Raw genomic sequence first — 26,325 nt, forward strand, 5'->3', positions numbered from 1 at the left:
GGATTAATTTGTGAAATAATAATCGAACTTAACAGAAATTCATTTTCAAGAAAAATTGCAAACCCTTTGGAATATTGTTAATACCGCAGAGTGAGAGAGCTGTAAGCATGCCTCTAATGTGATCGGACGTATTTTTGGTATTTTGGGCGAACGATATAATTTCGGCTTCGTTAATGTGAAAAATCAAGAGACAGTGTGATATAGTAAAATGTAACACAACAAATTGACGTAAAAACATAGATTCTGCAACGACATTCTTCAAAATTATTTAGATCAATTGCACCATGAGAACCTAAAATGTGAGAATTCAGATACAAGAATCAGAACCCTAGACATGAAGAACTGGAGCCAATTCTGCAAGAAAAGATAAGTAAACTAACAAGTTTATTGAAAATCTTGTTCCTATCGAATATTTAGAAAAGACTTTACCGTAGTGGACAGCAGCAACAAAGAACGAGACAGTAGATTACACAGTCTCATACTATGACGCTGCGGAATCCTGTACCACCGTTTTCAGTACTTGTAACAATCCTTTATTTTTTACAGGAGGCTGTCGCTTCATTTCCCAGTGGCCACTTCTGCCACAGCAGGGGATGATTTTCTATCCCGCTGTGACTCGCCGATTTTGCCTTCTAACTGATTTCTCCTCTTAATACAGCACGTTTCATTTACAAGGTTTACATATGAAACATACAAAAAACATACACATATAATCATATTCGCAAAATGTTAGTCTGGTCTGTAACTGAGGTAGTGCTACGATCTCTCTTGTGTCAACGATTATGCAATCAGGCCCGTCACGGGCTGCCAATTCAGGTTTTGCAGAGCCTGTGGCACTCTCTCTAGTGTCATTCAAACCTGTGACCATCTGTGCTGCTCTTCTTTAGATACGCTCAATATCCCCTGCGAGTTTAGCCTATTTAATATGGGTCTAACAAACCTGAGCGGCTTCTAGGATGGGTAGTGCGAGAGGTTTGTAGGAATTTACCTTTGTAGAATGTCTACATTTTCTCAGTATCTTCCAATGAGCTGAAGTCTACCATCTGCTTTTCCTATCATTGAGCCTTTGTTGTCATACATTTCACGTCTCTACACACTGTTACATGCAGAAAATTTCACGAATTCTACATCTATACAGGTACTCCGGAATCCACCATACGGCGCGTGGCGGAGGATACGGCGTACCACTACTAATCCTTTCCTTTTCTGCTCTACTCGCAAAGAGAACGAGGAAAAACAACTGTCTGTATGCCTCCGTATGAGCCCTAATTTTTCGTATCTTATCTTCGTGGTTCTTACGCGCAATGTATGTTGGACGCCACAGAATAGTTCTGCAGTCAACTTCAAATGCCGCTTCCCTAAATTTTCTCAGTTGTGTTCCTCAAAAAGAACGTCGCCTTCCCTCCAGGAATTCCCATTTGAGTTCCCGAAGCATTCCCGAACACTTACGTGTTGCTCTAACCTAACAGTAACAAATATAGCAGCCTGCGTCTGCATTGTTTCTATGTCTTCCTTTAATCCGACCTGGTACGAAGCCGAAACGATGAGCAGTACTCCATAATAGGTTCCACTAGCGTCCAATATGCGGTCTCCTGTACAGGTCAACCACACTTCCCTCGACTTCTCCCAATAAACCGAAGTCGACCATTCGCCTTTCCTATCACATTCCTCACATGCTCATTCCATTTCATATAACTTTGCAACGTTATGCCCAGATATTTAAACTACGTGACTGCATCAAGCAGGACGCTACTAATGCCGTATCCGTATATTAAAGGTTCGTTTTTCCTATAAAACCACATTAACTTACATTTTCTACATTTCTACATTTCTGCCATTCATCACACCAACTAGAAACTCTGTCTAAGCCATCTTGTATCCTTCTACACTCACTCAACTGCGGCACCTTACCGTACACCACGGCATTATCAGCAAATAACTGCAAATTGCTGCCCACCTTGTCTGCCAAATCATTTATGTATATAGAGAATAATAATGGTCCCATCACACTTCCCTGCAGCAGCTCTGGCGATATCCTTATCTCTGACGAACACTCACTGTCGAGGACAACATATTGTGTTCTAACGAAGTCTTCGAGCCACACACATATCTGTGAAGTTATTCTACTCGTATACGCTCGGACCTTCTGTAACAGCTCTCAATGAGGCACCGTATCAAACGCTTTCCGGAAATCCAGAAATATGAAATCTGCCCGTTGCCCTTTACCCATAGTTCGCAGAGTATCATGTGAGAAAAGGGGAAGCTCAGTTTCTGACGAACGATGCTTTCTAAAACCATGCTGTTTCCTGGACATAAGCTTCTCAGTCTCAAGAAAATTTATTATTACATTCGAACTGAAAATACGTTCAAGGATATCCAATAATTCTGCAACAAACCGATGTTAGGGATATTGGTCTGTAATTTTGAGAGTCTGTTCTTTTGCCGTTATACACAGGAGTCACCTGCGATTTTTTCCCTGTCGCTTGGGACATTGTGCTGAGCGTGAGATTCACGATAAATGAAAGCTAAGTAAGAGGCTAATGCTTTAGAGTACTCTTTGAAGAAACTAACTGGGATTCCATGCAGGCCTGGTAACTCATTTGTTTTCAGCTCCTTCAGTTGTTTCACTGCGCTAGGGATGCTGTTTACTATGTCGTACATGCGGGAGTCTGTCCGATGATCAATCGACAGTATGTTTGTACGATTCTCCTGCGTAATCGATTTCTTGCACGTGAAATTTAAAACTTCGGCTTTCGCTTTTCTGTCTTGAACTGCCACACCAGACTGGCCAACAAATGACTGGGTGGAAGCCTTAGACCCTCTTGCGATTTTACATAAACCCAGAATTTTCTTTGGTTCTCTGCAAAATCTTTTGCTACGGTATGACGGTGTAGTAGCTGTGTGCTTTCCACAGAGGCATGATTCTCTATTAACCTTTGATTGTCGTCATTTGCCCGTTTCCTTCTGAATCGAGGGTGGAACGGCCTTCGCTTCCTCAGCATTTTTCAAATTAATGATTACAACTGTGACTCATTAATATTTTAGTAACGTCGTACTACCTTTCAGGGTTTAGTGAAGGGCACAATTTTACATTTCTGAACATTTAAAGCAAGTTGCCGAGCTTTATACCGCATCGAAATTTTGCAATACTTCACTGAATATTTCTGTAAAGTTTCCAGACTGCGCATCATTATACGGAACTGTACCATTTGCACAAAGTCTAATAATGTTGACTGCCAGGTTATTAAAACGTAACATAAACAGCAAGGGTCGCTCATAATTCCAGGAGGCTCAGCCGAAGTTAGTCCTCCATCTGTCAATGACTCGCTACCCAAGGTAACTTGCTGCATTCACCCCTTCAAGAAACCGCCAGTCCAAATTTCCCGTGGTTCCCTAGATGTTCGTTCTTTCGTCAATAATTGTTGGTATGGTTCAGAGCACAAATGTTCTGGGAAGTCAAGACATACTCTGTCTACGTTACTGCTTTGACCCATAACTTCGAAGATATGCTAGAAAATCGCAGGTTGCTTTCCCCGTGACCGATACTTTTGGAATTCTGCTGGTTGATTTGAAGGACGTCATTCTGATTGAGATAAATTGCTTATGAGCTAAATATATAATGTGCTTCTAAAAGAGATGGATGTCAGTGAGAATGGACGACACTTTTGTGAATCACTTTAGCGACGCTTCTTCTAGGAAGGTGTTATCTGTACTTATGAAAACTGACCACCGTTTTTTGTTCCTAAGGTTAGTCCCAAATTCTTTATAGAAACTGATAGGAATTCCATTTGAAACTGGAGAAAATTCTGTACAGAAGCTGATAGGCATTCCATTTGACCCGGAATCTAGCACATTCACAAGACAATACGATAGCAGAAATCTCTCCAATTGCAGCGTATTTGTGGAACACGATGGCATCAGAACTGACTTAAGGACCGTCCACCCACAGCTGAGTCCTATGTGAGCAGGCCAAGCGAGGATGTAATAACGTATTCATCACCAGTACGATCGACTTCACGTCAGATTCAAGGCCTGTATTGCCACTGATGGACTATACACTGCTTACAAAGTATAAGACCATAACTGGTATCTCAAAACAGCTTTGTAATTGATACATAAATGTAATCATATCATTTTCTGTAATGTATTTTTTCTAGTACAGAGTATGAGTGAGTCTAAAGCGCAATGTCGGTTTTCGGTCGTACTGATATGTGACCTACTATTTTGCATAGTTGGTGACATTGGTTTCATTTTCTGTTGATGAATTCTTCATTGTGTTGCAAACTTTTGTTTAAGAGTGCAAATTAAAGCTCAAAACTGAATTTAAGAGGAAATACAATGTTTTATTTTTATAAGTACTTCTCTCTATTGTTAGCAAAAACGTAATTGGTAGTTTTTCATCTGAAGCTATTACAACTAAGTACATGAACTCCATATAAGTGTCCCCGAGGACCTACTCTCAGTTCCAGCGCAATCCTGTAATTAGATTTCATTCTCTGTTGTACCTGTTAAAAGTAAATGTAAATCACAATAAATTAAAAGTGTTACCATTTCTCAAAATAGTAACGAATTTCCGTCATACAGTCTGTTATTCAGTTTGTTCTCGTCATGTTACCAGGTCTGTATAAGTATAAAAAAATCTGCAACAGCCTTTCCCGCTGTTCCACGTTTATCACATAGGATTCAGTGCGAGCGCCCGCATCTGTAGAGCAATATCTCATGCAGGAAACTGAGAGCGCTTAGCAATTAATATGAAAGATGCAATTAAGTCAGTTCTTCGTACGGTTGCGAGCACTCTGTAATTTGTTTCCGCAGACAGATGAAAATTTTTATTCCACCTATTTCTGTGTTGTTTCTGTCTTCCCTGAGCATATTCGCCTGACTATGGGGACTTGAAGTACAAAGAAAGGTCGTTTGAAGGACTTTTTCACCTTTCCAGGACTGTAGTCTTTAGAGAGTTGGGAGCAGCTGCGAGACTCCGTTGCACCAGTATGGCAGTGACTGAATAAATTATGCCATTAACCGAACAAAGAGTACGTGGGAACGTGACTTCACTCGGGAAACAACTGAGACCAACAGACCTGTATCTCTTAGCAGTTGCTCCTTGGCGAAATCAGTGATATAATTTTTCACAGAGTCAAGTCTTATAGAGTAACGGAAAGCGTTGTTCTGTCATACCGCATTTTCCATGCCTGAATAGCGTGGAAACGGCGTATTTACCCGTACAACTAAAGGTGAAATCTTATACAGAAATTTTTAATGTTTCGTCAGTTGGAGTGCGAAGATGATATGAATTTGTTGACTGCGGCTGTACCGGTGAACTATAAAGGCCTCGTGTGTTAGGAACTACACAAAATTGACAGGATCTTTGACGATTATGGTTTCCTCGATATGAAGAATTACGACTAAGTACATGAACACCATATAAAAGTGTCTCCGAGGACCTAAACTGCAGATATTCATTTGCGTACAAACACATTATATGTGTTTCACATGACAATAATTCGTCGATATCCGTACACGTTCACATGTTTCGACTTCATTGGGAACCATCCAAAATGCGTTCCAAAGCCCATCGACAGTATTAACAGGGCTGCAATACACTAAAGCTTTTCCATACACCACACAAAAAGTTCAAAGGCCTCAACTCTGGAAACCTGGAAAGTCATGGTCCTGACGAACTACTACCGATACAATTGTTGTTGAAACGGCATTTACCAATTCAGACGTATCCGGTATGACATAAATTCAAACGAAGGTGGTTTGTCAGCTTTTATATTACGTCTTACTTGCGGTGTTTCCAAATGAACGCAGCCTTAGACAATTACAGTGTTGCCACATCGGCTTAATTGCATTTATGCATACGTCGTATCTGGTAACCTCTGTTTTGAGGACTTAACGTTTATTTGCTTGCCAAGTTGTCCTCTGCTCGCCCCTTTCGTCAAACATGCCGTGTACAAATGCAGACAAAATTCTAGGGGCGGCTTGTGCGTCCTCGGATTGGACGCCGTTAGAGAAAAAAATGTACATACCCTGAGGTGACGAGAGTGGTAGGATAGCGATATGCGCATATACAGCTGGCGGTAGTATCCCGTACACGGTGTATAAAACGGCAGCCACGGACGGAGCTGTTATATGTACTCAGGTGATTCATATGAAAAGGTTTCCGAGATCCACAGTATGAAGGGTATGCCGAGAATACCAAATTTCAGGCGACAACGCTGTGGCCGACGGCGTTCAGGCAACGACCTTTAATATTTCTAAAATTTAAAGAACCTCTCTCACACCGGCCTGATTTAGCTTCACTGATCAGGATAGTAAAAAACATGCGTATATTAAGCGAATTTTCATTGACAAAGCAGGCTTATCACATTCACACAGTTCAATACTGTTCTATCCTGATTAAATTGAGCTTAACTTAAATTCCATAAGGCAGTGAAGCAATTTCGAAGTCTCGGTGCGACGAAAATTGTCAGTCGATCTCCTGGAAACATTTGTAATAATTATTAACTTTCGGTGATCACATGGGGAAGACCGGAGATCTGCTGGTAAGACCGTGTTAGCCTATTTATTTGAAGTAACTGGATATCTTGAGCATACAAAACGGCAGGTTCGTCCAGTGTAAATCAGACGTTCCCCACTGATCCCGTGCAACACAGCATAGTAAGCAGACACTGTCAATAATAATAATCCGTTAAATAATACGCGAACACACTTACTTTTAGTTTAGTTCATGTATTAAATTCCTTCTCATACAGAATCTCATCAAGATGGCGACTAGCTCAACAATACATACATATACATCCTTCTTTCACGACTAATCGGCAAGAAGTCCTCTATTCTTTTTCCTAAGAGAAAACATAGATAGCAGAGAAGCTATTCCATGGAGTAAATGGACGCTCCAAGGAATAATTGGGCTTGAAACTATTTTGCATTGATAATCGGTAAGATAAGAAGAGATATTCCGAGATATGTACTGAGTTATATAATTTATAAAATTTCTGAAAATATCGTGGAGAGACCGCTGCAAGAAACATTACAGACCGACAGCAGCGGCGCTTGCGTAGAGTTGTCAGTGCTAATAGACAATCAACACTGAGTGAAATAACCGTAGAAATAAATGTTGGACGTACGACGAACGTATTCGTTAGGACAGTGCGGCGAAACCTGGCGGTAATGGGCTGTGGTAACAAACGACGACGCGAATGCCTTTGCTAACACTACGCCATCGTCTGGGGTGTCTCATGGCCATATCGGTGGGACCCTAGACGACTGGAAAACTGTGGCCTGGTCAGATGAGTCCAGATTTCGGTTGGGAAGAGCTCACGGAAAGGATCGAGTGTGACGCAGACCCCACGATGTTATGGACCTAAGTTGTCAACAAGGCAGTGTGCAAGATAATCACGACGGCTGTGTTTACGTGGAAAGGACTGGGTCCTCTGGTCCAATTGAACGGATCACTATATAAAATTGGTTATGTTCTGCTGCCTGGAGATCATTTGTAGCCATTCAGAAACTTCATGTTTGGAAACAACGATGAAATTTTTATGGATGACAATGCGCCATATCACCGTGCCAAAACTGTTCGCGATTCGTTTGAAGAACATTCTGGACAGTTCGAGCGAATGGTTTGGCCACCCAAATCGTGAAACACGAATCCCTTCAAAGATTTATGGGACATTATCGAGAGGTCAGTTCGTGCAAGAAACCCTTTACCGGCAACACTTTCGGCAGTAGAGGCAGCATCGCTCAATGTTTTCTGTTGGGGAATTCCAACGACTTGTTGAGTCCATGCCACGTCGAGGTGCTACATTACGCCAGGCAAAAGGGGGTCCGCCACGATACTAACAGGTATGTCGTAACTTAAATCGCCTCGATGTATTACTCACTACATTTTTCCAATACCACGGTCAGTTAGGCAATAGCAAGAGTGGAAACAATAACAAATATTCCGTCTTTATTTGTAATCTTAAAATTTTTCTCACATTTTAACAGATTAAAACCACATGGAGAATCGGCTTGCCAGCTTATGAGTTACAGGTGTAGGATATGCTTGGATACGCATATGATAACGTAGCTGATTTTTATGATAAGCGTAATACCTTACCGAAAAACGGGATCCCAGAGACTTACCGTTCCTCGTTCATGAAAACCATTAATTTAGATTTCAATAAGGCTGCCAAAGTCACATCTGAACCTTATGTAACACAAAGGAAGACACGGAGATTTAAGTATCCTGCTTATAGGTGGAGAGTCCAAAAATAATTTTAGAGTGTTGATCTTAAAACTTTTGACAGAAAGTTAGAGAGTAAAATACAAGCCGTGTGGCCTCAGAGAATGCATTTAATTCAAGTAATTAAAAGTGTATGTGATATGATGGTCGACAGAGAAATAAAACAAAACAAACATCTTAACGTTATATCGGACAGTCTTTCGACATCACATGCTCTTTCACTATGTGGGATGCCGTTCTTTCAAAAACTGTGCATATCTGTTGCATTCCTAAATTATATTGTTTCATAGACGACTGAAAAGTATAGCAAACGTGTGAGAAGCAAATAAATGGAATCTTGTGGGTTTTATAGTAAGTGAATGTTCTCAACAAAACAATAACAACGGCTTAATCAGAATAAGAAGCACTAGGCCACACATACTGATCCTCTAAGATGACATCTACTACACTGTTGTGTTCCCTAAATGCACTCATTATCGTCATGAAGCTTATAAATGTCACGAAGTCTGTAGATTGAGCATACACACACACACACACACACACACACACACACACACACACACACACACACACACACACACACACGCATACAAATACAAAACATTGATGAAAAAGAAATCGAAGCTTACCATTCAGGCCACATAATTACGAGGTCTAGTATTAAATATTTATTTATTTCTTACTACAAAATATTTTTTTCTGAACGGAATATACTTACTGGGAGAGTGGTTATGACTGCTGACACCTACTGCGATTCGTCGGATACCAGCGAGGAATAGTGCAGTCACGCAAAACTTGATTTCGTAGCGGCGCTGATCCATACGCTATGGGTGCTCTAATGAGATGACGAGAAGTTTTGGCAGTTCTGTCGTACAGTTCAGACTCCATGCGAAGTAAATTTTGCCAGTCTCCCGAACTGAAATAATAATCACAACGGATTACTTATTCCTGAAAGTGCTGATTGCATCAACCTATGTAATACCATTATCTATATCTTCTTATCTCATGTTACCAACAGGTAATATCTTCAGTTGCACAGTATATCCTTGTTTTTCCTGCCCCTAAAAATTTTCTTGTCCGTTTTTCATTAAAGAGAATATTAACTATTCCTTAATGATGTGGCCCTAAAACAAACGCGCCCATTCTTCTGCTGAAGGTTTCCACAAATTTCCATCGTTGTCTAGACTTTAGTAGTTTTACGTTTAACATTTTTATCTGTTGAGTGGATACTTAACATGGTTATATATCAACACATTTGAAATACTTGCAATAGCTTACTCCTCTACGGGTTACTGATTATCAGTTTTCATTCCTTTACGGTACATAGTTTCATGTGCTATATTTTATGAGTATAGTTCCAGCAACTTCTTCAGTTCCTTGTCAATATTAACTACCAGCAGAGCTCTTCAGTTGAACGTATGCTTCACCATGGGCAATGTACGTATGGCATCTTCATGGCTACGGCCATTCTACGTTAAGCTGCTTCTCAGATAAAGGGATTATGTAATTTATAATTTACTTTGCTGCTAGGTCTCACTCAGTTTCATTATACGTATTTTCCGCTCTTCTGCTCCTTATCAGTTTCAATATTCTAATTATTCTCAGAAAACATTTTTACTAGGCATACTACTCCCCCCCCCCCCCCCACCCATAGGTTTTCTTAGCCACGATGGGAAAACTGCCACTCGTACTTACTCTATATTTTTCTTACCCTTCCGAAATTTTCTTTATTTCTCTCCGTTGCTTTTCCGACATCTAGGTTAAGCAAGATTGATGATAAACAGCAACGTTTATTATATCTTTCTATACAGGAACATGTTTCATTATCTTCAAAACTTTTTTACTCACTCTTGTAAAACTGCATACTTTTTCAGAATTCAGGTTAACACCTTGTAAAGTGCATACCTTTTCAGAATTCGGGTTAACTCGTTGACATAGAAATATTGTACAACCGAACTATTTTCTTATGTCCTACGTCTTTTTGCCCGCTGGATATATCTTCTTAAAACAAGCCTTCGTTTTTTAACCCTTTCATCACTACGATGGCATCACGGAGGCACTCTGTTGCAGTTTCCTTCATTGTGTGAAAGATTACAGACATCCTCAGATTGAGGCTTGTTGGCATTCATTATTCTTGGCCTGTTACGAATAACTCATTGTATCATACATCTGATCATGTATGTAGTATGAATCAGAATCGAAGAAGTGGTCCCTAAGGCAGTCTGTAATCTTTTACCTAATGTGCTGTCATTGGTTTCCAAGCACTTTTCCTTAATTTTTAACATACCTCTCTCTCAAGCGTCGAAAAGACGGTTCATGGCGACTGCATTATATACCCACAGCTTTCAGATGTTAATCAGTACTCAGTACTTCATTCTTAAACGGGGTGTGCGCTGTTCTGAAACGACTGGGTGCCAGTTTAGAACTCTTCCACAAATACCTCTTTTCTTATCTTCCATACTTCACAGAAGTTCTCCGGTACATCGTGCGAGATTAGCACTTTTGGTATTAAGGATTTAGCTGGGAAATTGATTAATCATACCCTAGGAGAATTGTGGCCAAGATAGACACAAAGCCCATGCCTACTACAGTAGTACAAGTTTATATGCCAACTATCTCTGCAGATGATGAAGAAATAGATGAAATGTATGACGAGATAAAAGAAATTATTCAGGTAGTGAAGTGAGACGAAAATTTAATAGTCATGGGTGACTGGAATTCGTCAGTAGGAAAAGGGAGAGAAGGAAACATAGTAGGTGAATATGGATTGGGGGGAAGGAATGAAAGAGGAAGCCGCCTTGTAGAATTTTGCACAGAGCATAACTTAATCATAGCTAACACTTGGTTCAAGAATCATAAAAGAAGGTTGTATACCTGGAAGAATCCTGGAGATACTAAAAGGTATCAGATAGATTATATAATGGTAAGACAGAGATTTAGGAACCAGGTTTTAAGTTGTAAGACATTTCCTGGGGCAGATGTGGATTCTGACCGCAATCTATTGGTTATGAACTGCAGATTGAAACTGAAGAAACTGCAAAAAGGTGGGAATTTAAGGATATGGGACCTGGATAAACTGAAAGATAGATGACAAATGTAAGGATGTAGAGGCTTGTCTCACTAGGGGTAAGATAGATACTGCCTACAGGAAAATTATAGAGACCTTTGGAGAGAAGAGAACCACTTGTAAGAATATCAAGAGTTCGGATGGCAACCCAGTTCTAAGCAAGGAAGGGAAGGTAGAAAGGTGGAAGGAGTATATAGAGGGTTTATACAAGGGCGATGTACTTGAGGACAATATTATGGAAATGGAAGAGGATGTAGATGAAGACGAAATGGGAGATAAGATACTGCGTGAAGAGTTTGACAGAGCTCTGAAAGACCTGAGTCGAAACAAGGCCCCGGGAGTAGACAACATTCCATTAGAACTACTGATGGCCTCGGGAGAGCCAGTCATGACAAAACTCTACCATCTGGTGAGCACGATGTATGAGACAGGCGAAATACCCTCAGACTTCAAGAAGAATATAATAATTCCAATCCCAAAGAAAGCAGGTGTTGACAGATGTGTAACTTACCGAACTATCAGTTTAATAAGTCACAGCTGCAAAATACTAACGCGAATTCTTTACAGACGAATTGAAAAACTGGTAGAAGCCGACCTCGGGGAAGATCAGTTTGGATTCCGTAGAAATGTTGGAACACGTGAGGCAATACTGACCTTACGACTTATCTTAAAAGAAAGATTAAGAAAAGGCAAACCTACGTTTCTAGCATTTGTAGACTTAGAGAAAGCTCTTGACAATGTTAACTGGAATACTCTCTTTCAAATTCTGAAGGTGGCAGGGGTAAAATACAGGGAGCGAAGGGCTATTTACAATTTGTACAGAAACCAGATAGCAGTTATAAGAGTCGAGGGGCATGAAAGGGAAAAAGGGAAGCAGTGGTTGGGAAAGGAGTGAGACAGGATTGTAGCCTCTCCCCGATGTTATTCAATCTGTATATTGAGCAAGCAGTAAAGGAAACAAAAGAAAAATTCGGAGTAGGTATTAAAATTCATGGACAAGAAGTAAAAACTTTGAGGTTCGCCGATGACATTGTAATTCTGTCAGAGACAGCAAAAGACTTGGAAGAGCAGTTGAACGGAATGGACAGTGTCTTGAAAGGAGTATATAAGATGAACATCAACAAAAGCAAAACAAGGATAATGGAATGTAGTCAAATTAAGTCGGGTGATGCTGAGGGAATTAGATTAGGAAATGAGACACTTAAAGTAGTAAAGGAGTTTTGCTATTTAGGGAGTAAAATAACTGATGATGGTCGAAGTAGAGAGGATATAAAATGTAGACTGGCAATGGTAAGCAAAGCGTTTCTCAAGAAGAGAAATTTGTTAACATCGAGTATAGATTTAAGTGTCAGGAAGTCGTTTCTGAAAGTATTTGTATGGAGTGTAGCCATATATGGAAGTGAAACATGGACGATAACTAGTTTGGACAAGAAGAGAATAGAAGCTTTCGAAATGTGGTGCTACAGAAGAATGCTGAAGATAAGGTGGGTAGATCACGTAACTACTGAGGAAGTATCGAATAGGATTGGGGAGAAGAGAAGTTTGTGGCACAACTTGACTAGAAGAAGGGATCGGTTGGTAGGACATATTTTGAGGCATCAAGGGATCACAAATTTAGCATTGGAAGGCACCGTGGAGGGTAAAAATCGTAGAGGGAGACCAAGAGATGAATACACTAAGCAGATTCAGAAGGATGTAGGTTGCGGTAGGTACTGGGAGATGAAGAAGCTTGCACAGGATAGAGTAGCATGGAGAGCTGCATCAAACCAGTCTCAGGACTGAAGACCACAACAACAACAGGAGAATTGTGTACAGAATGAATTTTAAATCTGCAGTGGAATGTGCGCAATTTTGGAACATTCTAGCCAATTAGAAAGAATTGACTCACGGTTCGAGTACCCGTGTAGTACAAACTTTACCCATGAGAGATAGTTTTCCTCATCAATATTTAAGATGCAACAGTCATACACGATGATTCTTCAAGGACATGCGTGATGAAGTTTAAGACTGTGATCGTCACAAGTGATGAAATAGTCAGCCGTTTAGCGTAGATGCCTATATGTCTGAGTTAGCATTCTCAACGACCTGTAGCAGAGATTATTCTGTGCTATTGCTGATATGAACTAGGATGTTGTCTGCATATATTCTCTTCTACACTCCTGGAAATTGAAATAAGAACACCGTGAATTCATTGTCCCAGGAAGGGGAAACTGTATTGACACATTCCTGGGGTCAGATACATCACATGATCACACTGACAGAACCACAGGCACATAGACTCAGGCAACAAAGCATGCACAATGTCGGCACTAGTACAGTGTATATGCACCTTTCGCAGCAATGCAGGCTGCTATTCTCCCATGGAGACGATCGTAGAGATGCTGGATGTAGTCCTGTGGAACGGCTTGCCATGCCATTTCCACCTGGCGCCTCAGTTGGACCAGCGTTCGTGTTGGACGTGCAGACCGCGTGAGACGACGCTTCATCCAGTCCCAAACATGCTCAATGGGGGACAGATCCGGAGATCTTGCTGGCCAGGGTAGTTGACTTACACCTTCTAGAGCACGTTGGGTGGCACGGGATACATGCGGACGTGCACTGTCCTGTTGGAACAGCAAGTTCCCTTGCCGGTCTAGGAATGGTAGAACGATGGGTTCGATGACGGTTTGGATGTACCGTGCACTATTCAGTGTCCCCTCGACGATCACCAGTGGTGTACGGCCAGTGTAGGAGATCGCTCCCCACACCATAATGCCGGGTGTTGGCCCTGTGTGCCTCGGTCGTATGCAGTCCTGATTGTGGCGCTCACCTGCACGGCGCCAAACACGCATACGACCATCATTGGTACCAAGGCAGAAGCGACTCTCATCGCTGAAGACGACACGTCTCCATTCGTCCCTCCATTCACGCCTGTCGCGACACCACTGGAGGCGGGCTGCACGATGTTGGGGCGTGAGCGGAAGACGGCCTAACGGTGTGCGGGACCTTAGCCCAGCTTCATGGAGACGGTTGCGAATGGTCCTCGCCGATACCCCAGGAGCAACAGTGTCCCTAATTTGCTGGGAAGTGGCGGTGCGGTCCCCTACGGCACTGCGTAGGATCCTACGGTCTTGGCGTGCATCCGTGCGTTGCTGCGGTCCGGTCCCAGGTCGACGGGCACGTGCAGCTTCCGCCGACCACTGACGACAACATCGATGTACTGTGGAGACCTCACGCCCCACGTGTTGAGCAATTCGGCGGTACGTCCACCCGGCCTCCCGCATGCCCACTATACGCCCTCGCTCAAAGTCCGTCAACTGCACATACGGTTCACGTCCACGCTGTCGCGGCATGCTACCAGTGTTAAAGACTGCGATGGAGCTCCGTATGCCACGGCAAACTGGCTAACACTGACGGCGGCGGTGCACAAATGCTGCGCAGCTAGCGCCATTCGAAGGCCAACACCGCGGTTCCTGGTGTGTCCGCTGTGCCGTGCGTGTGATCATTGCTTGTACAGCCCTCTCGCAGTGTCCGGAGCAAGTATGGTGGGTCTGACACACCGGTGTCAATGTGTTCTTTTTTCCATTTCCAGGAGTGTATAAAAAGTATGTAACCTATTTCTTATTTCAGAAGCAATTGTCATAACTGATAAAACATGTATCCCAATGTGAGACCTGATGGTCAATGCGTTCATTGAAAAGTGTCTGCAGTTGCCTACGGAATCTCGATTGTATGCAGGCGTGCAGCTCGTTGTTCAAAGCAAATCGACATCCAAAAATATCTTCGTGTGGGGCTCCAAAAAATATAGTTGTAGCGTAGAGAGAGATCGGGACTTTATGTAAGATGTGCAAGGACTCCCAGCGAAACTTCTGCAGTGTAGTCGAAAGAACCTTGGGAACACGTGGGCGAGTTTTATCGTACAAGAGAATGACGTCCTCTGTCAACGCTCCTCGACATTTGGAGTTGATGCCGCACTTCATGTTTCGCAAAATTTCTACGTACCGTACCCATGTGATTTCCATATTTTTGGATCCCTGAAGAAAGGCATTCTTGGAGATCGATTTCCTTTGGACGAAGTGATGGTTGCCCGGATATAATCTTGGTTCTGTAGACAGCTACAAACACTTTTCCCTGGAGGCATTTGCCATAATGTCTCACAGTGGGATAAATATATTAACAGTTGTGGCTGTTACTTTGGAAATAATAAACAATTTGCTTAATTTTTTCCCATATCTTTCCTTTTCATTTGACTGCCCCTTATAATTTTATTTCTCATGCTAATTTCCATTCTCACATGCATAATTAATATCAGTGAGGTAAGTGTCAGTGAAATGGTTGGTTCGCTTAGTGTTTGGTGAACAGCGTCGTATGTCCTGACTTCACTATTTCAAGATGGCTGACCTGAAAGAGCAGCGTGTCTGTATGAAGTTTTGTTTAAATCTCGTGCAAAATGATGCGGAAACGCCCCAAATGTTGAAGCAAACTTTCAGAGACAGTGCTTTAGGTCAGACACAGACTCACGACTGGTGTAAGAGTTTCAAATTCGCGTGAGGTTTCTCCGATGGCAGGCCGCCAGCTGGAATCACACCAGAAAACATGCAATAAGTGAAGAATCTGAACCCGAAGGCCGCAAATCCGCAACCTATGGAACACTTTCGGAATAAATTACGTTCCATATGAATATGTTCTGTCAAAAAATTGAACATGTGAAGCGCTATTGCGGCAAATTTGTCCGAAGACTGCACAAGTCGACAGAGAGCAAATGCATGTGGAATTTGCAGCGAACCTAAGCGATGTTTACAAACGATTCTTACTTCATGTCAAAGGTTTCCTTTATGGCTATAACTCTGATTCCAACCAGCAGTTGTAGTAATTGAAGAGGTTTCTTCACCTCAGAAAAAACTCCAACAAAGAGAGATTCAAGAGCGCTGAATCGTGGGAATCTATTTATTCGCTTCCAAGGCAACTACATTGAAGGTGATAATGCAGATTAAGATGTAAGTAATTTAATTGCCGAATATTTAGTTGTCTGTCGGAGGCAATGACGTTATCCCTTGGTGAGAGTGAGCGAATGTGGCCCGGTTTTCTGGGCTCGTCGGCATTCTTCAGCCCTCCTCGGTGTCTTTAAGCTCTTCAGCTTGGCGCTTCCTGCAGTATCAGCGCCTTGCTGTGCTGTCAGAGCGACATAATATTTCCCTTCTCAATAACGTTACTTCGCTGAAACGGTGATTCTGACATCTCCCTCGAGCCATCTGTAGTAATGCTCTCAATTGTATGCAATTTTATTTGTAGTATTGGCTCTCCTCCCTGTTTGACACTCATATTGCGTCACTGTGCTCCAGTCTGTCTTGACTTGGCTCGGAGCTGGCGGGGGAATACTTAAAAAAAAGTTTCTTTCGCTAAATATAAATTTCCGTGACGCAACCTGCCGCTCCAAAGAAAACTCTAAATACGAACGAATATGAATACATCTTACAGCATTGTGTTCTCAGTACAATGCAGGAACAGATTTAAGACGATTTTATCTGCATGACAATGCATTCTTCAATAAATCAGTGTCTGTGAGGCAATGTTTTATGGACAAAAACATTCCAGAAATGAACTGGCCTGTCCAGGATCCAGACCTGAACCCAGTGGAGCGCCTTGTGATGAATTACAACGCCGACTTCTTTCCAGATCCCAACGTTATCGATCACTATCTTCTCTGGTTTCGGCTCTTGAGGAAGTTTGGCCTGCCATTCTTCCACACAGATTCAGACACCAAGCTGAAAGTGTTCTCAGCAGACTTAAGGCCGTCATGAAGGCGAAGCGTGGACATACCCCGAATTAATGTCCACTAATAGATCTATGGATACTCTTGGTCGAACAATGAAATCCTTTAAGTGATGTAAGAAGCTGCTGGAGTTAATTGCTCTCATCATCCACTAATATTTTACGCGAAGACTCTTGAGCCAGATAACTGTACAGTGGCCATGTTTGAAGATAACCACGTTTCAAGAAAATGCCTCATTATTTGCTAAGATTTTATTACCCAATTTAATTAAGAAAGTGCTTTTAGGGAATATAATCATTCAAATTTCAATTATTAGTTCCTGATCAGATTTCTTTGCTCGTTAGAGCGGTCATGCTTGCTCAGTTTAATGGCTTAAGTATTCAGCATAACTTTAATTGAACACCTTCAAAAATTTAAAATAAAAGAATAAGACAGTGAAATTTCTGTCCACGCCTGAAATAAGATCATTTTATATTTGTTATGTTGTGTGCTGAGCTGCTACAATCAAGCGTGAGTTTATTTTTATACTGCTCTCATCTCATCAGCTAAATAACTGCCATTAATGGTATATTAAGTAAATGCCAAACATTGTTCCACGCCTACACAACACCGAAGCCAGAAACATTCCAAATTAGGAAAACACTTCTGTAGATCAATGTACCTTTGGATAACTGGCAGAAATTACGAAAATAAGGAACGCAGAAGAAGCTTAAATTTCGTTAACACTCATTCCATCTTTGACGAACATCTAAAAAATCACAGCAATGAAAGAAGAATATCATATAAACGTAAAGCTACGAATGTCACAAGAACTTACGGTGAAAGGAGTAATTCATAAATTTGCTTCAAAACGCACACATTCAAAAAACTCTTGCACTGTATAAGAAGGTAATAAATGCGCAAATTAAAGTAGAATCTAGTTAGTGCATTAGCCACCAACATCATTCCTACTCACATTCAAACACCAAAACAAATATCTCTCTCTCTCTCTCTGACATACACACACATACACAGGCAACACACACACACACACACACACACACACACACACACACACACAACGCACACAGAAAAGCTTAGGGAAACAGATGACGCAACACAAACAAAACACGCCACGAGGGTTTTCAGAATTCCTGTACATAATGGAGATGCGTGAGGTTAAATATAATACTGGATAATACTGGCAACTGAATTTGGAACACCGTTAAGATGGCTTGCTGCAAAAGACAAACTGGCAATTAATGTAGTACATGCTCGGATATTCTAATGACTAGAAATTCCTCGCAACCACACAAATTAGGTAGGAGTAAGAAAAGATCACGTAATGCGTTTCTCATTCAGAAATCTTATTTGAATGTCGGTTGTTTCTGAAAATGTCGTCTTATGCTTCGTGTGTGAAGGAGAACTTCTATTCTACAGTGGTACATAGGTATAGTCGCAAAAGTACTGTAGGCTACCATAGGTATCGTAAGTAAATACTGTTTATTGCTACGCTAGTTCTCCTGGAAGCTTTGGTCAGTTAAGATCGTAAGTGCGTTGCCTGTACATTGTATTGCATACCAGCTGGGCATAACCTCATATCGATAGCTTTGTTTACATATGCGATCAGCTTCTTATTAGATTTTCCTAGAAACCGGAATCGGTGAGCTGCGTAGAAACTGAGTGAGGATACATAGGTCACATTACCTAGGAAACATTTTTGTTCCATATAGTTATGTTCTTGCCACATATTTAAAAATAAGCAGTATTTATAGCTAAATTGAAATTGTCACTATTTAATTCATGTCTCATACGAAAATTATAGATTTTACCATGACACACATGAACTTTGTGGCAAAATGTACAAAAATTGTATATTTTTGTCTATAATACAGCGCTAGAAAACGCAATTTCTTCAAAAAATAAACAATAAAAAATAAAATAAAGAAAGTAGAGTGAGAGACGCAAAAAAAAAAAAAAAAAAAAAAAAAGAAATGAAACATTGCCTCAATACTTCGTCGATTTTATACAGACCATGTATCTGTTATTTCTAAACAACTTTCACACTTATCAATGATAACAGGAAACTCTTGCCTTTGACCATGTGAAGAACGTTCTGTTGAATATAAGATAACAACAGTAATTATATGGATCTTACATGTTTTTGCATGTTAACTTTATCCGCGTCAAAAGTAATTGCTTTAGTCACAGAAAAGCGCAGAAGTTACGTGGTCAACTATTTTTATTCCTCGTGAAATGCAATTTTGTTTGTAAAGATATAAAATACACAACTGACTACATCTCAACGATATGCGGTTCTAATTATGTGCAAAACGAACTAATAAACAAACAAAAAACAAGAAGAATCTTCGGCTCCCAGTTTCTCTCCCATACTATCATTTAAGTCTCTTTCTCTACCAATGCTACCATTACCACCGATAATCCTATAATTTCCTGTGTCATTTATGTACTGTACCAAAACTATCGAACCATAGTTTTGGTAGAGCGCAACTCTGTATATAAGCCTATGGAAACCACATTTATAGTTCGGTGATATAACTGCTCGTTCTGGTCAAGATCCCATGATTGTCGTGCGAATATGGAATCGATGGATTCAGGAGGGCAATACTCATAGACATGCAGCCATGTGAGACCAACGCCTGACAGGACAGACTTATAGGTCGCATAGCTGTGCATGAAAGTAAGCCACCCCAAGAACTTCCGAGTCAGGAAATGGGCTTGTTCGAAGTGAGACAGGTATCCACACGACCAGTATGACTACATATAGAGCAGCACAGACTGTCTGTATGACGACCATGGTTACGGCTTCCCTTGATATGGTAGCAGAGCGGTGTGCCAACGATAGCGGTGGTCACAGAAGTGGCGCCATGTCTTCTGCTTCTGCGTACAGCATTACGATAGATGTATCCGTGTGGGTTTTGTTCAGAGGAGAACGAATTTTTTCTGAGAATAAAGGCTTGTGCCCTATCTTAGAGATATTCGTGATGTTGTCTTTCAACAAGACAGCAGGTCCATCTTTACTTGGGATGGTTGTGGGTCCATGGCTGTTCGCCAAATGAAATACATGTTCAGCCATCTATATGTCCATTTTTATTTTATTTTAGCTACTAGTTTCGGCGTTACACTACGCTATCTTCAGGCCCAAGAATCCCACCTCTTGCACAACTGAAGTAGGGACCAGCATACAATCACTGGTAGCCGTAGACTCCTTTTTAACAAATTAATGAATGAAGTTATAGCGTTGTTATACAGAAGTCTACATATACCAGCGACTGTATGCTGGCCCCTATTTCGATGGTACAAGAGGTGGGAGTTTTCCTATACGTCGATCATGGAGCCTGAAGATTACGCAATGGAACGCCGAAACTGCTAGCTAAAATAAAATCGGAAGTACAGAAGGCCCTGTAGATCACATAAATTCGCAAGTTTCAGTTGCTGGATGCATTATTAGGAAACCAGAATGAATGTGCAAGGGAAAGGTTCGCAACGAGTAACATACTGATTGGAAAGATACTTTCGAGAAACTGTGGCTTTCCAGCGAGGTAACTGAGCCGTGGCGCCTTAGAACATCATTGGCGCCCGCAGTGTGATCGTTCGCGATTGATGGCGAGTTGCTGTTTAAGGAGAAAGTTACCGTTTACATGGAGCGGACTTCGGGGAGAATCGTGTGGAGAAGAATGCGCCAGTGTCACCCGCGAGAGGGCTGTGTCGCTGTGGCTGGGTTGGGAAGTCGCTCATAAGTAGTGCTTCGAAGTAGTGCAGTCTCCTGTTTACTGCCGATATGCCAAAACTTCCTCCACCTGTTCATCTCCTCCAATTTGCTGATGATACCGCCTTCCTGGCCCTTTATCTTACCCTTCATCCGTCCCAACATACCCTCCAAACCCACCTTGACCAGTTCACCAATTGATGCAACCAGTGCTTCCTTTGTATCAACCCCTCCAAGACCCAGGCGATCGTCATAGGTCGCACCACCCGCTCCTGCCATCTCCATGATTTCTACCTAACCATTTATGGTCATCCTATCCACTTCACTTCCACCCTAAAATACCTTGACGTCACCCTTGATCACCACCTCAACTGGACTTCCCACCTCCTTACAATCCAACACGAAGCCCACAACAGACTCTGCCTCCTGAAACTCGTGTCCAGCTGGATGTGGGAACTGCATCCTTCCACCATCCTCCACATCTACAAATCTTTGATCTGCCCCATCCTTTGTTATGCCATTGTCGCTTTGATCTCCACCCCTCCCAGATTCTATAAACCCTTCCAAATCCTAGAACGCCATGCACTCTGCCTCAGCTTCCATATCCGCCATCTGTCTCACACGCACATCCACTATGACCTCATCCTTCCCCCCACCTTCTTCATTTGCTGAAATACATCTGAACCCTGTACATTGTCCACTGACTCGATCCCCTGCACCCCCTGGTGTCACCCTTCCTCTCCACCCCCATCCCATTGCCGCGCCTTTACCGTTGCGTCCCACCCTCTCTCCATCTCCACACCTTCCAACTCCTTTCCCAATGCAACTTCCAGCACATACACCTCCTGGATCATGAGTTTCGCTCTGACATCTACCCCTTCTACCAACTCTAACCCCACCTTCCCCCCTCCTCTGCAGGGCTCCCTCTCTCATACCCTTCCCTTCCCCTGAACAGTCTTCCTCCCTCCTACACCCCCATCCCTTTCCTGTGCCACCTTCTGTGTCTCTGTGCTCCCTCCTGCCTTGTCTTCCCTCTTCATCTCCTGCCCCGCCCATCTCTTGCCTCTTGGTGTGCCCCCTGCCCCCTATTCTTTTCATCCCACCCCCTCCCCCACTGCACCTTGCTCTCCCCTTTTTTTCCCTCCTCTCAGTCCTCGCCCTCGACAGGCCTCTTCCAGCAGTTTTTATTCTTTATCTTGTGTGCTTTGTCTCTTATTGTGGTTTGAAAGTGTCCTTGTTCAACAATGTTTTAAAACTGTGGCCAACTTCTAACCTTTGCATGTGACTTCAGTGTATTTTATGTGCTCCAAAAATCGCTTTCTGTGTTTTCTAATGTTATATCGACTCTTTTAACTGTCCCACTATAAACATCTGCGTGTCAATGTATATTTTAACCCACATTGTCTCCACTTACTCTGTTTTTATGCCCCCTTTTTTATTGCCTTTACATGTATAGTTTTCTTCTATTATTAACGGTCATGTCACACAGCTGAAGAGTGGGGGATTGTGCTGCTGGCAGCCCTCCACTGCCCATATGGGGCAAGGGAATGAAATCACAATAAAGAAAACAAAAAAGTGGGACAGGAAGTTGCAACGCGCTCTCCGCAGTGTTGCCTGGAGCTCAGCTGGTTGTAACTGTGCACTGTGTGTGACGCCTTCACAACAGCTGTGGCCGTTGGGATTATTCGAATGGTGAATATCTCGAGCTTGTACTGCAACACGAATACTGCAAAACTGTGTTAGTGGTCGGTGACTGCTTATTCACGGTGTCATTATTTACAATCTGTGTGTCATTTGGCTCAGGTGTGTTCATATCCAAATCCTCATACAACTGCCTGGTGTGTGTGTGTGTTCCTTCAGAATAATTGTGATACCTGAGAAAGGGGCATGTATTTATTGGAAGTGTTTTTTAAGAAAGTTAATCAATAACTTCCATTCTTGCATATTAAAAGTTTATTTCTGGTGACGTTCTTAGTGCCAGATTACGAATCCTAATATTGCACAGTCTGTTCTGTGTTGCACTAAGGTGTAGAAAATTGCATTTATCTATTTAGATAAGTAGAACCACTGGTTTTCATTTACGAATTTAGTTACCCTTTTCTAAATATCACAAATAATTACTGGCTTGAAGGTTCAAAATAGCCTCGCTTGTATGGTGATACAGTCAGTTAAGCTAACTGTCACTGTTAAAGAGCTAAAGTTGCACTCCACCAAGATAATCCAGGGTATCATTATTTCCTTTCCTTCCTTAACTGTAACAGCTTAACAGTGTCACCTCTTTTGGTTTGTAATTAATATCTATTCTCTATGTTACAGAGTATTCCTAATACAGCTGGTGTGTATGATACTGTGGCTGGTGTTGTTGCCACCCGAATAGTCGTGAGCGGCTCCTTGCTATTGGAAGGCACATTGTAAGTCGTGCGCCACCATAACATTTTTAGTGTCCTGTTAGTGTTAGTTTATTCATGCTTTTTCTAAATGATTGTAAAGATACTGTGTTGGTTTCTCTTAGAAATTATGAAATATAATTTTTTGTGGCCCTTCAGGTCGAACAGAGTGTTATAGATAAAATTCTAAAGGGAGCATTCTTTGAGGAAATTAAACTAAACCTGGAGACTCGTTATGCTGATCTAAATTGTTGTGATAAATTTCTCTCGTTTATTAATATATTTGAAGTATATTAGTAAGTGGTGACCCATCTGGCTGGCTCTTGTAATTTAATCAAAGATTTGGTTATTGATTAACTTGCTGCAATTAATTTTTGTCTACACTTCATTTGTAAAGCAACTTACTGTCATTTTGATTGACATTCTTTGAACAATGTAGTCAACAGTTTGTCATATTATAATTTTTTGGTTTATATATCTTATTGTTAAATTTTTTGAGGACATAATCCTTAAGTAAGTGACAGTTATAATAAATTTATCTTAATGAAATTTGTACATGTTGTCACTGATGTATGTGTTCAGTGCTGTGACTTAAAAAAAGTTTTAAATACATTTTGTATACTCAATTGGGCTTACTCCTCCTAGTCCAGTTGCCTGTGTGCTCTGCAATCACCTTTGAGTAATGATGATTCTCGACAAAGAATCTGAGGAGACTGTTGAACTCTACTGGAAAAGATTCATCAATAACCACTCGTCAGCTAGTCCGTAGCATGCACGCTTAGAAGAATACAATACAGGCTGTGTAACAAATACGTCACTAACATAAAGAGCGTGCAGAAGCTAGCTAGTGGGGACAAAATGTTTAAGAATCTTTTCAGTTCTACCAAGCACTGTCCAGCACGATACTGCAGGGGAGGAAGGAGGGAAGGATGAAAGATTAGGGGTTAAAGTCCCATCGGCATCGAGGTCTTTAGAGATGGAGCCCAAACTCGGATTGTTTCAAGGGTGGGGAAGGAAACCAGTCGTTCTATTTCAAAGGAATCATCAAGGCATTTGACTGGAGCGACTGAGAGAAATCAGAGAGAACCAAAATCAGGATGATCGAAGGCGGGTTTGGGGTTTGAACCATTGTTCTCGAAAATGGGGGGGGGGGGGGGGGGCAGTGTGTCAACCACTGTGCCACCTCGCTCAGTCGATATTGTTGAGTCGAACTTCGGTAGCCACTTCAGACAACTGCTGGAAGGTTAAGTTGCTGAGAAAATGTAAGTTGTTTACGCCAACAAAGGGACCAAGTTCCCATTCTTACCAAAAGCATCTTATCTCAAAGAACTCAAATTTAATACTTCCTATAATTCGTAAAATTTTGATTTTAAAGGTTTGAGACACTCTGCATTTATTAACAGAAGTGTCTATCGTCCCGCCTCAGTTATAAATGATTTGTTGTTATGAGGAAAATTTCCAATTTATCTAATAACAAGGCCTTGTAGAACCATCTCTTACAGCCAAGAGTAGTGTCAAAGGAGTGAATTAAAAGGCTGTATGTCTGAACCTCTCTTGCTGTTTACTTTGTATTTCGGACGTAAAACATTCCGGTGGCCATAAAGCAGACAGCTGACATGGCAGTAAATCTGATTATGTGGCCTTATAACGATAAACAGTTTTTTAATTAAACTCGAAAGAAATCGTCTAACGGCAAAGTCATTACGACACTCGCAGAAGCCTCATACCATATTGCTAATAGAAAAAACAAATTGTAGGATGATTGTCATCTCTTTGAAGTTGAAAAGCGAAATGTATTACAGGGCATCAAAGGAAACTAGACTTTAATGCTTCAGAAATGTCAGCCAGCGACTGTGCATTTCAGCATGTACAGAGAGCAATTTGTGCGTATCATAGGGAAGTCATAAACAGATGCGTAGCAAAATTGATCTATCTCTTCCCTCTTGCCTGCGAATCCAATTTTCCAGGTTGCAGTATTCTTCAGGTCTATAATAAATTTAAGAGAAGTGACTATGTAACATCTCTGAACAAGTAATTAATGTCATTTCAAACTGATATACCTGTCCCTGTACCTGTGTACCTGTCTCTGTGTATGACACTAATTACATTTGACAGCCTCACAGAAAGCGACAGAGTATTTAAATATTACTTTATTCGTACTTGAATGCTCTTTCGCTTTAACGTGAGCAGCGCAAATGGAGCAAAGAATTGCAGAAATGCGTAAGTGGTCCCCAACAAAACTCCCTTACAGTTGGGTGTAGGGTGAGAAATTAACAGAACGTCCCAATTATCCCGGAGAATAATTCTATCTATTCAATATATTTGATGAAAGAAAACGGTAGATTTCTCAGTCCGTTATGTGTTAAAATTATTTCTTCATTGCATAAATGAGACTTTGTGCTAACGGTTATGTCTACTTCCTATTAGGATACCCGTATGGTCTTTACAGCTGTAGTTTTACAAGGTATCGTAAATGCTGTGAGGGGTAAGTGCTGAGACGATTAGGAAATAATATTGTAAATACTTGCAGATCCTCAGTTGCTATTTGACTTATGTTTATGTTGAAAATACAATAAATTCTCCCTTTTACACCTAAATGTTTTATTTGATTCTAATCAAACATGTAATGCCTATTTATGCTAGGCATCAGTTTCTATCCTTTCTATGTATCCACGTGTTCTTTAGGTACTGGATTCGCACTACAGGTTTCCAGTTGAGAGGTTACGATTATACATTTCACTACAAATAGCTTAACCCGTCGCTCACCGAGCGAGGTGGCGCACTGATTAGACACTGGACTCGCATTTGGAAGAACGACGGTTCAATCCCGTGTCCGGCCATCCTGATTTAGGTTTTCCGTGATTTCCCCAAATCGCTCCAGGCAAATGCCGGGATGGTTCCTTTGAAAGGGCAGGACCGACTTCCTTCCCCATCCTTCCCTAATCCGATGAGATCGATGACCTCGCTGTCTGGTCTCCTCCCCCAAACAACCCAACCCCAACCCAACCCGCGCGAATCCGTCGCTCACTGCACGTAGCGCTGCTCACTTCAACTCGTTTGGTTCCCACTTCCCCCAATGACATTAGAAATTCCGAAGAAATGCAATTTGTTCCTTCTGCCTTATTTGATCGCAATTCTTCTAGAGCTCTGTTAAATTCTGATTTCGGGACTGGGTAC

This window comes from Schistocerca americana, chromosome 3 (genome assembly GCF_021461395.2).
Source record: "Schistocerca americana isolate TAMUIC-IGC-003095 chromosome 3, iqSchAmer2.1, whole genome shotgun sequence".
NCBI classification, from domain to species: domain Eukaryota; kingdom Metazoa; phylum Arthropoda; class Insecta; order Orthoptera; family Acrididae; genus Schistocerca; species Schistocerca americana.